At 38.0% G+C, this 17,500-nt stretch overlaps 1 protein-coding gene across 2 annotated transcripts in view; it reads right to left on the minus strand.

Annotated features, from left to right (window-relative positions):
• The window catches only part of LOC123508577 (FYVE, RhoGEF and PH domain-containing protein 4-like), a 206,887-nt gene that overhangs the window by 116,196 nt on the left and 73,191 nt on the right, over positions 1 to 17,500 (minus strand). The window lies entirely within an intron of this gene.

Here is a 17,500-nt window from a genome sequence, read left to right on the forward strand (position 1 = left end):
ATTTTCCTTCTCTCTCTCTCTCTCTCTCTCTCTGACATATCGTAAACTTGTAAATAAACGCAACCAACCGAGAGAGAGAGAGAGAGAGAGAGAGAGAGAGAGAGAGAGAGAGAGAGAGAGAGAGAGAGAGAGAGAGAGAGAGAGAGAGAGAGAGAGAGAGAGAGAGAGAGAATAAGCCAGGACAAAAGCACAAGAGACGCGTATACAAAGGAAAACAAAAGACACAAAAGGAACATTTACTGACAGGAAGCTGAGTCTTGAAGGAGCTTTTTATTTCCAGAAAAGGTCAATTTTGTGGGGGAAAGAAAAGAAAACGGGAAAATAGGTAGACAAATTTGTATCCGTGTAAATGAATGTGTAAATGTGATTGTGGGTTGTTTTTGGTGGTGGTGGTGGTGGTGGTGGTGGTGGTGGTGGTGGTGGTGGTGGTGGTGGTAGTAGTAGTAGTAGTAGTAGTAGTAGTAGTAGTAGTAGTAGTAGTAGTAGTAGTAGTAGTAGTAGTAGTAGTAACAGAAGAAGAAGAAGAAGAAGAAGAAGAAGAAGAAGAAGAAGAAGAAGAAGAAGAAGAAGAAGAAGAAGAAGAAAAGAAGGAGAAGTAGTAGTAGTAGTAGTAGTAGTAGTGGTAGTAGTAGTAGTAGTAGTAGTAGTAGTAGTAGTAGTAGTAGTAGTAGTAGTAGTAGTAGTAGTAGTAGTAGTAGTAGTAGTAACACACACACACACACACTCAAACACTAATAGTTCCACACCTACACACACACACACACACACACACACACACACACACACACACACACACACACACACCCGGTAGCTCAGTGGTTAGAGCGCTGGCTTCAAGCCAGATGACCGGGGTTCGATTCCCCGGCCGGGTGGAGATATTTGGATGTGTCTCCTTTCACGTGTAGCCCCTGTTCACCTACCAGTGAGTAGGTACGGGATGTAAATCGAGGAGTTGTGACCTTGTTGTCTTGGTGTGTGGTGTGTGCCTGGTCTCAGGCCTATCCGAAGATCGGAAACAATGAACTCTGAGCTCGTTCCGTAGGGTAACTTCTGGCTGTCTCGTCAGAGACTGCAGCGGATCAAACAGTGAATTACACACACACACACACACACACACACACACACACACACACACACACACAGAACCTCAACAAACCCCAGTAATTAATTGTAATGCTACACACGCCAGGGGAAAGGGTCAGGTAAGTGGCGCCGCGGACAGGTGCACCAGCAGGACCCAGCCAGGTGAGAGGGCAACCTGTCGATACCGCCACTCACCTCGCCAATACACCTGTCCCTCCGCCAGCACGCCAAGGAGCAGGTATGACAGGTAAGGTAGGTTGAAAAAGAATAAAGGGATGGGAAGAAGGTGCGTAGGAAAATAGAGAAGAAAAGGAAAGGAAGGTAAGGAATATAGAAAAATGATAAAAGGTATAAATAGGTAGATAAAAAAAAAAAACGAAAAGGTAGAAAATGATAAAGGAATGGAAGGAAGGTGCGAAGGAAAACAGAGAAAAATGAAAGGAAGGTAAGGTAAGGAATAAAAAATGAAAAAAAACTATAAATAAATCTATAATTACTAAAAAAAAGCGAAGAGGTAGAAAAAGAATAAAGGAAAGGAGGGAAGGAAGGTGCGTAGGAAAATGAGAGAGAAAAAGGAAAAGAAGGTAAAGTAAGGAGAGCCTTTTCTATTAATGATTTTTTAGCCTTGCATAAAAAGGGAATATAGTAAAGAAGGAAAAAGATATAAATAAATGGAGAATTACTGAAAACGAAGAGGAAGAATATAAATCAAGGAAGAAAATACAAAAAGGAAAGGGAAGAAAATGGAGAGAAGGAAAAAAAAGGGGGAATAAAGGATACGTACTGGGAAAAGGGAAAACAGGTGGAAAATTACGAAAAAAAGGAAAAGAAAATGTAAAGTAAGTTAAAGAAAAACGAAAAAGGAAGGTGAAGTAAAATAAAAAAAACTAGTGAAAAGATAAGGAAAAGATATCATTGGAAAAAACAAAAATTAAATAAAGAAAAGAAAGGATAACACACAATACGGTAGGAAAGGAAGAAAGAAAGCGAAGAAAAGTGAGATAAAGTAGAAAATGGAGAAAGAGAGAGAGAGAGAGAGAGAGAGAGAGAGAGAGAGAGAGAGAGAGAGAGAGAGAGAATAATGAGTTTAATTTACGTATGTTTATAAAGATGACGTGAGAAACTTTTTTTTCCACTAATTTTTTTTCCTGCCGAGTAAAGGAAGAAATATGAAAGATTATGAAAGGTTATGAAAAAAAGAATGAAAATAAAAGCCAGAAAAGATTCCTCAAAGTTTACAACACGTTAGACAAAAAAAAAAAAAAAAAAAAAAAAAAAATGCAAGAAAAAGGCTCTGTTAAAAATGTAGGTTGTGTTTAATCAGTAAGAGAATGAACGAGCTTGAGTTATGACACTAGAAACAAAAGGCAAGAAAATAGCAAAATGAAAATAAGAGCAATTTGACCATATTTATAGACAATGTGATAGAAATAATAAAAATAATAATAATAATGAGAGTAATTTGACCATACTTATAGACAGTGTGATAGAAATAATAATAATAATAATAATAATAATAATAATAATAATAATAATAACAATAATAATAATAATGAGAGTAATTTGAGCATATTTATAGTGTGATGGATAATTCTCACAGAAAATAATATAAATAATGAGTGTAATTTGAGCATATTTATAAAGACAGCGTGTTGGATAATTCTCACAAATAAGAGAAAAAAAAAACTGGAAAATGAAGAAAACACCTTAAGAAATATGTGTAGTTTATGAATTACATATAAAAAGAAAATAAAACAGGAAAAAAAAGGATAATGAAAGATATTGAAGACTAATTAATGCTTTGTGTGTGTGTGTGTGTGTGTGTGTGTGTGTGTGTGTGTGTGTGTGTGTGTGTGTGTGTGTGTGTGTGTGTGTGTGTGAGAGAGAGAGAGAGAGAGACTGCATGTGTGTGCGTGAAAAGAAGCACAGCAACAACAACAACAACAACAACAACAAACTAAGAACAAACAAGCAAGAAATTATATAAGGAAAACTATATGTATGTATGTGTGTGTGTGTGTGTGTGTGTGTGTGTGTGTGTGTGTGTGTGAAGACAAATGTGACAACTTTCAGCCGTTTCTCTTGGTGTCACGCAATTTCCAGGTAAATGACACTGATGGTATAATTAGCTCACCGGAAGCGACTCTGCGCCATTAACACTAAAACAAACAAGAGGAAAAAAGAAAAAAAAAATTAACGAGTCTCTGATAATTGGACAGACTAACGGTGACTAATTAAGGCAAGTGAAAATAGTTACGGAATGAAGTGATGATTAGACTGAGAGAGAGAGAGAGAGAGAGAGAGAGAGAGAGAGAGAGAGAGAGAGAGAGAGAGAGAGAGAGAGAGAGAGAGAGAGAGAGAGAGAGAGAGAGAGAGAGAGAGAGAGAGAGAGAGAGAGAGAGAGAGAGAGAGAGAGAGAGAAAGTAAAATAAATAACAATAATCAGTCACAAAGCAGATGAAAGAGCCACACACACACACACACACACACACACACACACACACACACACACACACACACACTTTTCCTCCTTATAAAATTTCTTGCTTGTTTTGGTCTTTGTTGTTGTTGTTGTTGTTGTTGTTGTTGTTGCTGCTGTTATTGTTGTGCTTCTTTCCCTTCTTCAGAGTGTTGTTGTTATTGTTGTTGATGTTGTTTCGTTATTGTTCTGATGCTTCTGTCTTGTTCTTCAGATGCTTTTTGTGGATAAAAAAAAAAAATCTTGATACTGTTACTGTTGTTATTCCTGTTCTTGTTATAGATACCACCACTACTCTTAAACCTGTTCACACCTCACACACACACACACACACACACACACACACACACACACACGGATACCAAAAGCCACATGGTTCGTGATACTCGCAAAAACTTTTAACACCAGATACCATGAGTGGTGATACGGGCCAGGCAAGGAGGTAAGGGGCGGGGAGGCAGAGGCGATAAGATACACACTGGCGATAAGGAACAGCGAAAGAGAGAGAGAGAGAGAGAGAGAGAGAGAGAGAGAGAGAGAGAGAGAGAGAGAGAGAGAGAGAGAGAGAGAGAGAGAGAGATCAAGCAGTCCACGGGGAGGCAAATGTACGGGTGATATTTACATTCCTGTCTGTAGAGATCAAAAGGCGACTCAATCCGACTTCAAACGAACGACTCCGTGAACGCGGGATAAAAACCTCGCCAACCCTACCGCTGCTCTCTACTTCTCATCCTCATCCTTATGTTTTTGTACGTCTGTCTGTCTGTCTGTCTGTCTCTCTCTCTCTCTCTCTCTCTCTCTCTCTCTCTCTCTCTCTCTCTTACTTTTTTCATCTTTTTGCTGCCTCCTTTCTCCTTTTTTTTCACTTTCCTCTTCCTCTTTCTTCTGCTTTCTGTGTTATCTTGTTTTTCTTCTTCTTACTCCTCCTCCTCCTCCTCCTCCTCCTCCTCCTCCTCCTCCTCCACTAAAGCTCTCGAAAACTTTTGAAAGAAATTAAGAGAACTGAAACAACACGTTCCCCCAAAAAATTCCTGATTATTTTTTTTTTCAAAGTTCTCTATTATAATTCTTTTCTTTCCTGTCATATTTTGCAGTAATTCCTACTAAAGAACACCTACAGAGGACGAAATGTAGGAATAGTGACGTATGATAACAATAAACGTACTTGAGTCACTGTCTTGAATTTTGATGTGATTAGACGATTTTATTTACATTAGGAAGTGTCTCAGGAGGTCAGAAGATCAATGGCCAGAGTATTCACTATCTTGATCCCTTTAAAAGTTTCTGAAGCTGTGTAAAATCACCTCATAGTAAGCAGAATGAATATTAAAACACGTCATGGTACTGAAGGGGTTAAGAATGTAATACGTCAGAGATCGTGACTCTATGAATGCATTTAATAGGAAATATAAGGAGATTTAAGAACATATGAGTAGGGGAATAAGTCAGGAAATAATTCAACTGACTGTAAACCTATCAAAATAATGGACTGGCTAGCTAAATAACTGACTTATCGATACGTAACTAAATCAAGAACGGGGCTAATGAACCAGTAGTAGTAGTAGTAGTAGTAGTAGTAGTAGTAGTAGTAGTAGTAGTAGTAGTAGTAGTGGTAGTAGTAGTGGTAGTAGTAGTAGTAGTAGTAGTAGTAGTAGTAGTAGTAGTAGTAGTAGTAGTAGTAGTAGTAGCAGTAGCAACAGCAGTAGTAGTAGTTGTTGTTGTTGTTGTGTGTGGGTTGTAGTAGTCGTCGTCGTCGTCGTCGTCGTCGTCGTCGTCGTCGTAGTAGTAGTAGTAGTAGTAGTAGTAGTAGTAGTAGTAGTAGTAGTAGTAGTAGTAGTAGTAGTAGTAGCAGTAGCAGTAGCAGTAGCAGGAGTAGTAGTAGCAGTAGGAGTAGCAGTAGGAGTAGCAGTAGGAGTAGCAGTAGCAGTAGCAGTAGTAGTAGCAGTAATAAAAGTAATAACAATAATATAGTTACAAACTGGGGCGTTATTCACAAGTACATTCTTTTCATAACAGTGAGTAACTCTTCACCTCGAGTTTCTCCCAGTGTGGCCTTGTCTTCCCTCCATCAGCGAGACAACGAGAGGGAACACACAGAACAAGAGGAGACGCAGATTCATGCAGGCCTTGACACCGATTCCAAATTCCCCAACACCGTGAAAAAGGAAAAATAAAAATAGCGTTCTCTTTATTGTTGTTATGCGTATTTGAGAGAGAATACCTTGACCTTGAAAATATTATGCTCTCTCTCTCTCTCTCTCTCTCTCTCTCTCTCTCTTAGGAATGTGAGATTTTTGCTTGTTTTTGCATTTTATCACTTAATATGTATTTCATCAAGTATTACGTATCATCTTTCTACCACGTATCAATTTCAACACACTTTGCTATACATACAACACTTTACGTTACGTTTTGTCAATAACCTAACGAATCTAAGACGGACAAAACAAAGCAGTCAATCACAGCTCCCCATCAAACACTTACTGCCAAAATCACTTCCCATGAGATGGTGAAAGATAAAGAGCCGAAGATTTCACACAAGGAGGACATTTAGTTAGGTGATATTGAGTATTAGAAAGCTGTGTCCTACTTTGATACAGAAGAAAAAAAAGATAGATGATTTACTGTGTGTGTGTGTGTGTGTGTGTGTGTGTGTGTGTGTGTGTGTGTGTGTGTGTTTATCTAGTGGTATACAATATCTGAGCAACCCTCGCTTTGTCCTGTCTCTATCACTCTGTGTGTGTGTGTGTGTGTGTGTGTGTGTGTGTGTGTGTGTGTGTGTGTGTGTGTGTGTGTGTGTGTGTGTGTGTGTGTGTGTGTGTGTGTGTGTGTGTGTGTGTGTGTACCAGATAAGAGAACAGCATCCTTGTCCTGTAAATCTGCTGTTAACAGAGATATAAACAGCGGACTGCCTGCATCTCTCTCTCTCTCTCTCTCTCTCTCTCTCTCTCTCTCTCTCTCTCTCTCTCTCTCTCTCTCTCTGATTCTTGTCCGCTCAACAAAAGGAGAAGTGAAAGGAGGGAGAATAGAGAGAGATAAGGAGGAGGAGGAGGAGGAGGAGGAGGAGGAGGAGGAGGAGAAGGAGGAGGAGGAGGAGATGATTGAAGTGGTGGTTTTAGACGTGAAAAGGTAGAGAAGATTACTATTGGTGAAGGAAAGAGAGAGAGAGAGAGAGAGAGAGAGAGAGAGAGAGAGAGAGAGAGAGAGAGAGAGAGAGAGAGAGAGAGAGAGAGAGAGAGAGAGAGAGATTTTATCAAGTTCTTTAAGCAGTGTAATTACTAGTACTATGATTCTGCTTCTTACCAAAACAAAACACACACACACACACACACACACACACACACACACACACACACACACACACACACACACACACACACACAGCGATAATAATAATAATATGCATTGATACACTAACCTTGGTAAACACTGCTGAATGATACGCGTGTGTGGAGAGAGAGAGAGAGAGAGAGAGAGAGAGAGAGAGAGAGAGAGAGAGAGAGAGAGAGAGAGAGAGAGAGAGAGAGAGAGAGAGAGAGAGAGAGAGAGAGAGAGAGAGAGAGAGAGAGAGAGAGAGAGAGAGAGAGAGAGAGAGAGAGACTTTTACCTTCCATCGCTGGTGTAAGGACGAATAATCAATCCACCATACCTGAAACAAAATAAAAAAAAACATTTATATAAAAGGACACATGACACTGCAATTATCTAAACAAACACACACACACACACACACACACACACACACACACACACACACACACACACACACACACACACACACACACACACACAACAAAGTCTACTGTTAACAATGAGTAAACTGTTTGATCAAATAAAATGTAAATTATGGATGTAAATGAAAAAAAATAAATAAAGGAAGGAAGGAAGGAAAAATAGATCAGTGAAAACAATATTGACAGAAGGGATTAATTTTCTTTCACGGAACTTTTACGTATAAGGAAAATAAATTGAGGAAAAAGAAAAAAAAGAAAACTGGAGGTAAACATAATGCTAGTAATATTAATACGTAGTACATGGAAAATTATACAAGGAAAATACAAGTAAAAATGAACGAATAATAAGGACAATAACCAGTAAATACTCATGGAAGTTTCAGATAACCAATGACAAAACACTAAAAATAAAAAATATAAAAAAAACATTACAAAAAAAAAAAAAAAAAACGAAAATGGAAGATGAGAAAATAAACTTAACTTCTTCAGTACCATGACTCGCCTTCATATTCATTCAGGCTACTATTTGGTGATCTTTTACAGCTACAGAATGTCATGTGGGGATTGAAATAGTGAAGACTTTGGACCATTAACCTTCCGACCTCCATAGAACATTGCTAGCGTAAATAAAATAGTCCAATTCAGAATCTCATGTGGGGATTAACCTCTTTAATACTGGGACACATTTTTACCTTGAGATTTGTGCACGATTAGACCATTGCATTGAGATTAGCAAGGGTCTATCGAAGTCAAAAGATTAATGGCCAGAGTCTTCACTATTATTAATCTCCTACATAAGTTTCCGAAGCTGTGTAAGATCAGCAAATAGTAAGTAGAATGAATATGAAAAAAGAGTCATGGTACTGAAGGGGTTAAAATAGTGAAGACAGCACCATTAACCTTCAGACCTCCATTGACCCTTGCTAGAGTAAATAAAATCGTCTAATCTCAACCAAATGGCAAAAACACGTGCCAGTATTGAAGGAGTTAAAAAATAAAAAAAAAAAAACAAGGAACCGCGAAATGAAATGGAGTTAACCCTTTCAGTACCATGAGACGTCTTCATATTCATTCAGGTTACTATTGGGTGATCTTATACAGCTTTAGAATCTCAAGTGGGGATTAGAATAGTGAAGACTCTGCACCATTAACCTTCCGACCTCCATACAACCTTGCTACTGTAAATAAAATAGTCTAATCTCACCCAAATGGTAAAAACACGTGCCAGTATTGAAGGGGTTAAAAAAAAATAGAAAAAAACAAGGAACCGCGAAATACAATTGATTTTAACCAGCAGGAGTGAGTGGCGGGGTGAGTGGCGGGGTGAGTGGCGGTCCGTGTGGCAAGGACTGACCGAGGTAAAGAACAGACGAACAAACAAACCAAAATAAAACTACGTACTGATAACTGACAGCTCCCAAATTGGTATGTCCGATCTCTCTCTCTCTCTCTCTCTCTCTCTCTCTCTCTCTCTCTCTCTCTCTCGCTGTGATGGTGGTGGAGGTAGTGGTAATGTGTGTGTGTGTGTGTGTGTGTGTGTGTGTGTGTGTGTGTGTGTGTGTGTGTGTTTACTTACTTGTACGTACAATATTTACTTAAGTTACCAGATACATGATTCTCTCTCTCTCTCTCTCTCTCTCTCTCTCTCTCTCTCTCTCTCTCTCTCTCTCTCTCTCTCAGCTGCTTCACAAAACAAAATCCCTCACTGGACCTTTGGAAACATGAAATTTTGACACGAAAACAAGTCAATTTGGAACGAAAAAAAAAAAACAACATAATTTGAGGATGAAAGTGACTGAAAGAAAACGAGACACTGAGATAAACAACGATAACACAATTTCTCACCATCAGAGAGAGAGAGAGAGAGAGAGAGAGAGAGAGAGAGAGAGAGAGAGAGAGAGAGGAGAGTTAGTTCTTTGGGCACGAGTGTATTGACCCGCTCTGCAAACCTACACAAATACCATTAACAATTTTCAAGTGAGGTGTTCCCATCATTTTTCTCGGTAAAGGAAGAGGGAGAAGGGAACGAGAGAGAGGAAAAAGGAGAAAGGAAAAGCAAGGGAAAAGTAACGATGGGCTAAAAGTGCGAGAGAGAGAGAGAGAGAGAGAGAGAGAGAGAGAGAGAGAGAGAGAGAGAGAGAGAGAGAGAGAGAGAGAGAGAGGAAAGCTGAGTAGAGAACGAAAGAGGAAAAGGAAAGGTAAGATGAGGAAAATAAGAAAATGACTTGACCAGAAGGGAATTTGGAATGGAAGAAGAAAGTAAAAAAAGGAAAGAGGGAAGAAAAGAAAGAGAGAAAAAGACAAAAAAAGTGAGAATGGAAGGAAGGAAGGAAGGAAGGAAGGAAAGAAAGAAGAAGAAAAGGAAGGAAGAACCAAAGGAAAACATGAAAAAAATGAACGTGGTGGAAAAAAAGGAAAATTTAAGAGGAAAAGAAAAAAGGTAATGAGGAAAGTGAAGGAAAACGAAAGAAAATAGAAAATAAAGAGGAAAAGGGTAAAGAGGAGAAGAGGAAGAGGAGAAAGAGGATTACGAGGAAAAAAAAAGAAAGGAAACTGGAAACAGGGAATGGATGTAACACTGACCAGGAAAGAAAGAAGAGAGAGAGAGAGAGAGAGAGAGAGAGAGAGAGAGAGAGAGAGAGAGAGAGAGAGAGAGAGAGAGAGAGAGAGAGAGAGAGAGAGAGAGGTCGATTCTGTGGTGCAGTAATAGCGGGATTTAGAGACGTGTGTGTGTGTGTGTGTGTGTGTGTGTGTGTGTGTGTGTGTGTGTGTGTGTGTGTGTGTGTGTGTGTGTGTGTGTGTGTGTGTGTGTGTGTGTGTGTGTGTGTGTGTGTGTGTGTGTGGGCAAAACAAGCCGTGGCCGGAAGCACACTACCCACACAGCCTTTAACAAACAAACACGCTTAATAACAACAAACAACAAAAACAAGCGAGGAATGCAAACACTAATGAAGCAAATAAAGAGTCGAGATAAACGAAGCTAAATCATTTTCTTATGCTAGTTTTTTTCCCCTCACTTCAATTTTTAGTTAGTTTTTTCCCCTCACTTCATTTTCAGTTAGTTTTTTCCCCTTCCATTTTCAGATTTTTTTTTTCCCATCACGTCATTTTCAGCTAATTTTTTCCCTCACTTAATTTCCAGTTAGTTTTTTTTCAAGTTATATTTTTTTACAATTGGTTTCTTTTTCCAGTCAGTTTTAAGGGTAATTTTTGCGTTTTTCCCCTCACGTGATTTGCAATTCGTTTTTTTCCCCTCAAGTGATTTTCAGGTTGTTTTTTTCAAATTAGTTTTTCCCCTCACGTGATTTCCAGTGAATTTTTCCCCTTACGTGATTTCCAGCTAGTTTTTTCCCCTCAAGTGATTTTCAGATAGTGTTTTTTTTCAGTTATTCTTCCTCTCATCTGATTTGTAGTTACTTTTTCCCTTCACGTGATTTACAGTTAGTTCTTATTTTTTCCAGTTTGTTTTTCCCTCACAAGATTTCCAGATAGTTTTCCAGTTAGTTTTTTCCCCTCCCGTGATTTCCACCCAGTTTTTTCCAGTTATTTTTCCCCTAACGTGATTTCCAGTTAGTTTTTCCCCTCACAAGATTTCCAGATAGTTTTCCAGTTAGATTTTTCCCCTCACGTGATTTCCAGTTCGTTTTTTCAGTTATTTTTCCCCTAACGTGATTTCCAGTTAGTTTTTCCCTCACAAGATTTCCAGATATTTTTTTCCCCAGCTAGTTTTTTTTTTTTTCCTTTCCGTGATTTGCAGTTAGTTTCTGTACCGCGTTGGGTTCAAAGGTTTAATTTTATAAGAGGAATGTTGAAGATTTGGACCCTGGGGAACCTGGATGCCTGTCCCTGTTTTTATTGTATATTGTGCTCTATTTTTTCTTTTCTTTACAATTTTTTTTTTCATTTTTTCAGTTTTACTATTTGATTTATTACGATTTATTTCATGACTTTTGATTTTATTTCTTTAGCTTTTTTTTGTGTGATGTTTTTATTTTTTATTTTCTCGTTTGCAACCTCGAAATTGATACGTAAAATTATTCTACTTCTACTACTACTACTACTACTACTACTACTACTACTACTACTACTACTACTACTACAACAACCATTACTACTACTACTATTACTACTACTACTGCAGTTACTATTACTACGACTACTACTTCTACTACTACTACAACACCAACAACACCAACACCAACACCATCACCAGTACCAAAAGAACCTCCATAACAACAAAAATAACAACAACTTCAACCATAACGAGAAGGAAGTTATGCCAGGCGCCCTTCAACACACCTGCACTCCCCCTCTTCCCCTTCCCTCTCCCCCTCTTCCTTGTGTGGTAATTGTGTACACCTGAAGGCACGTCCACACACATACATACACACACACACACACACACACACACACACGGACCTGAAGGATTACGTCACTCACACAGGTATTTCGAAACTGTCACGTTCACCTGTCCAATCTATCTATCTACGTGTATGTCTATCTGTGTGTGTGTATGTATGTATGTATGGATGGATGGATGGATGGATGGATGAATGGTGTATCTGCTTTTTCTATCCACCTATCCATCTCTTTTTAGTTTATGTGTTTGTCTATCTATATATGCATTTTTTCATCGAACTTTTTATTCATCTGCTTTATAAATCACTATATCTATCTATCTATCTATTCATCTCGCTATCTATACAACTTTTATACTATCTATCTACAAATTCACCAAACTATCTATATACTTTGTCAACCACTATATTAATTTACCTACCTATCAATCTATATCTATCTATTTATCTATCTATCTTCCTTACCTATCTTTCTATACATACACCTAACTACATTACCTTTACACCCATCAATTCATATACAAACATATCAATCTATCAGTATACTCGCATGCAGTTTTATCTATTCTCGTTAACCTGCCGGCATAGAGAGAGCTCCTGAAGGGATACACCACAATAGAAGGCCTCTATACACAGCCGCACAGCCGTCCCTGCATCCCCTTCTTGCCAGCTGTAATCCTCTCATTCACCTCGCTCCCCTGCCTCTCACACACAAGTCTTCCTCGTCTCACTAGAGGTCGCTGTCCTACATTGCTCTGGTTTACTGCTCCATACCATACACCAGCTTGGTCTCCTCGCTCTCCGCCATCTCCAGCTTTCGTTTTCTTATGTTGATGAGTAATATGTTTGATCTCTCTCTCTCTCTCTCTCTCTCTCTCTCTCTCTCTCTCTGATAAGTAATGTGTTTGATATCTTTTTTGCCTTGATTTTCCTTCTACCACCACTGGTTCTACTGCTACTGCTACTGCTACTGCTACTGTTGCTACTACTACTATTACATTCATGGAGGCTAACCTAGGACACATGAATTAATGAAAACTTGATTAAAAACAGTGAAATAGGAAATAAAAGGCACAATTTAATTCCCCGATACTCACACTACTACTACTACTACTACTACTACTACTACTACTACTACTACCTTTTTTTGAGCATGGAGGCCGATCACAGGCTGAAAAGAAATAGTGAAAACTCCCAAAAAGGAGACAATTTAATACCAAAGAAACCTCAATACTGCTACTACTACTACTACTACTACTACTACTACTACAACTACTATTAAAAGTGAAGTGGTACGCCAAATCCTCCCACCCATACTTAGCCAGCCACGGTACACACCCAGTATTTCCTGACACACCTGGTGACGTCAAGGTACAGGTGAGTGGAACCGGGGCTCAATATTAATTTAGAACTGAGAGAGGCACGATGGTGGTGGTGGTGGTGGTGGTGGTGGTGGTGGTGGTGGTGGTGGTGGAGTAAGAGGATGCAGAGGATAAACAGGAGGGGAAAGGAAAGAGGAACAGAGTGATGGAAGGGAAAGGGAAGGGAAATAATAAATGTATGTGGTGATGTGATGCATGATGGAAGAAGAGGAGGAGTTGGAGGAGGAGGAGGAGGAGGAGGAGGAGGAGGAGGAGGAGGAGGAGGAGGAGGAGGAGGAGGAGGAGGAGTAATGTAAGATACGGAACAAAAGACAAAAGACAAAAGACGAAGAAGAAGAAGAAGAAGAAGAAGAAGAAGAAGAAGAAGAAGAAGAAGAAGAAGAAGAAGAAGAAGAAGAAGAAGAAGAATGATGATGATGAATGAAGAAAAGAAAAAGAAAAAGAAAAAGAAAAGAAAAAGAATGAAAAAAAAACACCACCATCATCACTACCATCACCACCACCACCACCACCACCACCACACAACAACAACAACAACAAGAACGAGAGGAGGAGGAGGAGGAGGATGCAATAGAATAAACAGGTAGGTGTGGCAATGAAACACACACACACACACACACACACACACACACACACACACACACACACACACACACACACACACACACAACGAGGCAAGCATACAATAGTAATTGAATTATCCACAATTTGCATAAAAAATAATAATGTTTACCCACTGACGGAAAACAAGAGGTATCATAGTTTTTTTTTCTTTTTTACTTTCAATAGTGAGTGTCTGTTAATCTTGTCTGCCTGTCTGCTTGTCTCTGCGTGTCTGTGTATGTGTGTGTATGTATTAGTATCTTTTCACCATTTCTTTCATTTATCTAATTTATTAATCACTATATCTAGCTATCTATTTATTCATCTAACTATATCTATTTTTTTTTTGTCTTGTCTTTCCTTCTTTTACTACTACTGTTACTACAACAATAACAACAACTATTACTACTACTATTACTACCACTACTACTACTACTACATTTTTTTGTGCATGGAGGCTAAACAATGACATAAAGGTAAGCGAGAATCTGATTAAAAATAAAGTCAAACAGGAAATAAAAAGACAATTTAATTCCCCGATACTACTACTACTACTACTACTACTACTACTACTACTACTAGTTTTGTCTGTGTGTGTGTTTGCATATGTTTGTCTGTCTGCGTTTCTTCATATTTGTTTTAATATCACTATGTTTATCAGCGAGTTTTTCTTTTCTGTCCATCTTTATTCCCGTCTCTTTCACTTTTTATCTGTTTATCTGTTTTTATTTCAATTTGCTTCTCTGTCAGTATTTTTATCAATCTGTTTATCTATTTATCTTTCTACTTATATTTATCACCGTCTATCTCTGTTCCGCTAATCCTAACCTGTCTTTCTTATCTATCATTATCTACGTTACAAACCAATATTTTTATCTATCTATCTGTATTTCCATCATTTACTACTCCATGTCTTTCTCAAGGTGATCAGTCTATCACTCTATGCGTCTATCTACCTTCATCGCGTTTCCTATGCCTGTTTGAACCTCTTCAGTACCATGACGCGTTATCATATTCATCCTGCTTACTATCTGGTGATTTTAAACAGCTTCAGAAACTCATGTGGGGATTCAAATGGTGAAGACTCCTTGCGTTCATCTTCTGACTTCCATAAATCCTTCCTGACGCAAATAAAATCGTCTAATCGTACCCAAAACTCGTGGTAAAAAATGCGTCCCAGTACTCACGAGGTTAAAGCATTTTTCAACCATTTTTAGTCACAAGTCAGTTTGTTTACGCGTACCTTTCAATCTGTCAATCGTAATGGTGTCCTCTTCCCTTCACTGTCTCTTTAACCTTCAGTGGGTCTCTCTCTCTCTCTCTCTCTCTCTCTCTCTCTCTCTCTCTCTCTCTCAGGTACAGTAAAACAGGAAAGAAAACGAAAAATTGGGAGGAAAAATTGAATATACCTGGTTCTCTCTCTCTCTCTCTCTCTCTCTCTCTCTCTCTCTCTCTCTCTGACTGATTGACGAGAAACGGGAGAAGGTGAAGGAAGAGTAAAACGGCAAAGAAAACGAAGAACTGGATGGGAAATTACATATACCTGGTAGTCTCTCTCTCTCTCTCTCTCTCTCTCTCTCTCTCTCTCTCTCTCTCTCTCATATACTCACCCAGTTATTTTCGTTCCTTTGTCACGCGCAACTTATCGAAAAACAAAGACGAGACTTCATTATTTTATTTCAGGAGGGAATGCGACAATTAATTCACGACGAAACTCTCTGACTGTCCTCTCGCTTTATTTGCTCTCTCTCTCTCTCTCTCTCTCTCTCTCTCTCTCTCTCTCTCTCTCTCTCTCTCTCTCTCTCTGTGTGTGTGTGTGTGTGTGTGTGTGTGTGTGTGTGTGTGTGTGTGTGTGTGTGTGTGTGTGTGTGTGTGTGTGTTTTGCTTTACTGAATTTATTAATTTAAGTAAGTGAACACAGCTTTAATGCAATCATTTAAGTGGTAAGTAGTAGTAGTAGTAGTAGTAGTAGTAGTAGTAGTAGTAGTAGTAGTAGTAGTAGTAGTAGTAGTAGTAGTAGTAGTAGTAGTAGTGAAACAACATCATCACCAACAATAACAACAGCAATAATAATAATGATAATAATAACAACAACAACAACAACAACAACAATAATAATAATAATAATAATAATAATAATAATAATAATAATAATAATAATGACAAAGCTCTTTCCCTCAGGTGTACATATAAAAACCCCTAGTTTATGAATATTACTCCCAGGAAAGGCGAGAGAGAGAGAGAGAGAGAGAGAGAGAGAGAGAGAGAGAGAGAGAGAGAGAGAGAGAGAGAGAGAGAGAGAGAGAGAGAGAGAGAGAGAGAATCCACTGAATTATGAGAAACGAAATAAAGAAAAAGGAAAAAAAGAAACAGAAAGACAAAAGAGAGAGAAAGAGGAAGAAATTGGAGGAAAAACAGACACGAGAGAAAAGAGAGAAAAAGAGAGAAAAAAGAGAGAGAAAAAAGAGAGAAGTATACATAAGCGAGAAAAAAATAAAGAGGAAAGCAAATAACAAAGAGAGAGAGACAAAGAAAATCGCAATAAAAGGAATAGATATAAGAGAAAAAAAACACAATGGCGCAACGATAAACGAACGAGAATAAGCAGAAAGGAATAAAAAAGAGAGAGAGAGAGAGAGAGAGAGAGAGAGAGAGAGAGAGAGAGAGAGAGAGAGAGAAGGTCAGGGTCATGCTAAAGGGAGACTCACTCACACTCTCTCTCTCTCTCTCTCTCGCGGGACCTCACCTAACTCGATTGAAAAGTTGCAATGTACCAAAAGAGTTTCTTTAGATCCAACTTTCTTTCTTTCTTTCTTTCTTTCTTTCGTTTTCTTTTCCTTTCTTCACTGACTTGTTCATCAATTATCTGCGCTCCTCTTAGTGCTGTTTTTAGTTCTCATTTCATTGTAATCGTCAATATTAATCACGTTTTGCTCTTGTCTTTCAATTCAGGATAACTTTAAAAAAAACGGTGATGAAAAATGAAGAGAAAAAAAAAATCGTTCTGTATTCATGAACAATGTGGAAGTGTATGACATGAACTACTGAACGGAAAATTTGAGACTGATAGGGGCAGAAAAAGTGTAAAGAGAAGCGATTTTTTTAAAGGTATGGATGTGTAGTTTAACATTTTCACTCATGCAGGCAAATCAGAAAAAAAGGAATCCTGAAAAAATCGGAATATATGACAAGCAGGATTGAGAAAGTTATATGCAGTTGAGATTTTTTTGCTTATAACGCACGAAAATATCAAAGAAAAATAAAAGGTATTAATTTTTATTCATAAAGGCAAATAATAATAACAAAAATCATGAAAATATTTGAATAAACAAGCAGGATTGAGAAAATTATATGCAGTTGAGATTTTTTTGCTTATAACGCATGAAAATATCAAAGAAAAATAAAATGTATTAATTTTTATTCATAAAGGCAAATAATAATAACAAAAATCATGAAAATATCGGAAAAAACAAGCAGGACTAAGGAAATTATGTGCAGCTGAGATTCTTTCACTTGTAACGCACGAAAATATTGAAAGAAAAAATAAAAGGTAATTTTCATTCATAAAGGTAAAAATAATAAAAAAAAATCATGAAAATATCGGAATAAACAAGCAGGATTGAAGAAATTGGGTGCAGTTCAGATTTTTTATGATAATATTGAAAGAACGAATAAAGGGCTGTAATGAAAAAGAAAATGATCAGAGTAGAAAAGCAGGATTGAGAAAGTTGTGTCTTGTGTGCAGTTCAAATTCTTTCACTCATAACGCATTAAAATATTGAAAGAAAGAATAAAAGGTTGCAACAACAAAAAAAAAAAAAAAAAAAAAAGGAAAAGATCACAGTGGAAAAGGATCCAGAT

Source organism: Portunus trituberculatus, chromosome 25 (assembly GCF_017591435.1).
Source record: "Portunus trituberculatus isolate SZX2019 chromosome 25, ASM1759143v1, whole genome shotgun sequence".
Taxonomy (NCBI): Eukaryota; Metazoa; Arthropoda; class Malacostraca; order Decapoda; family Portunidae; genus Portunus; species Portunus trituberculatus.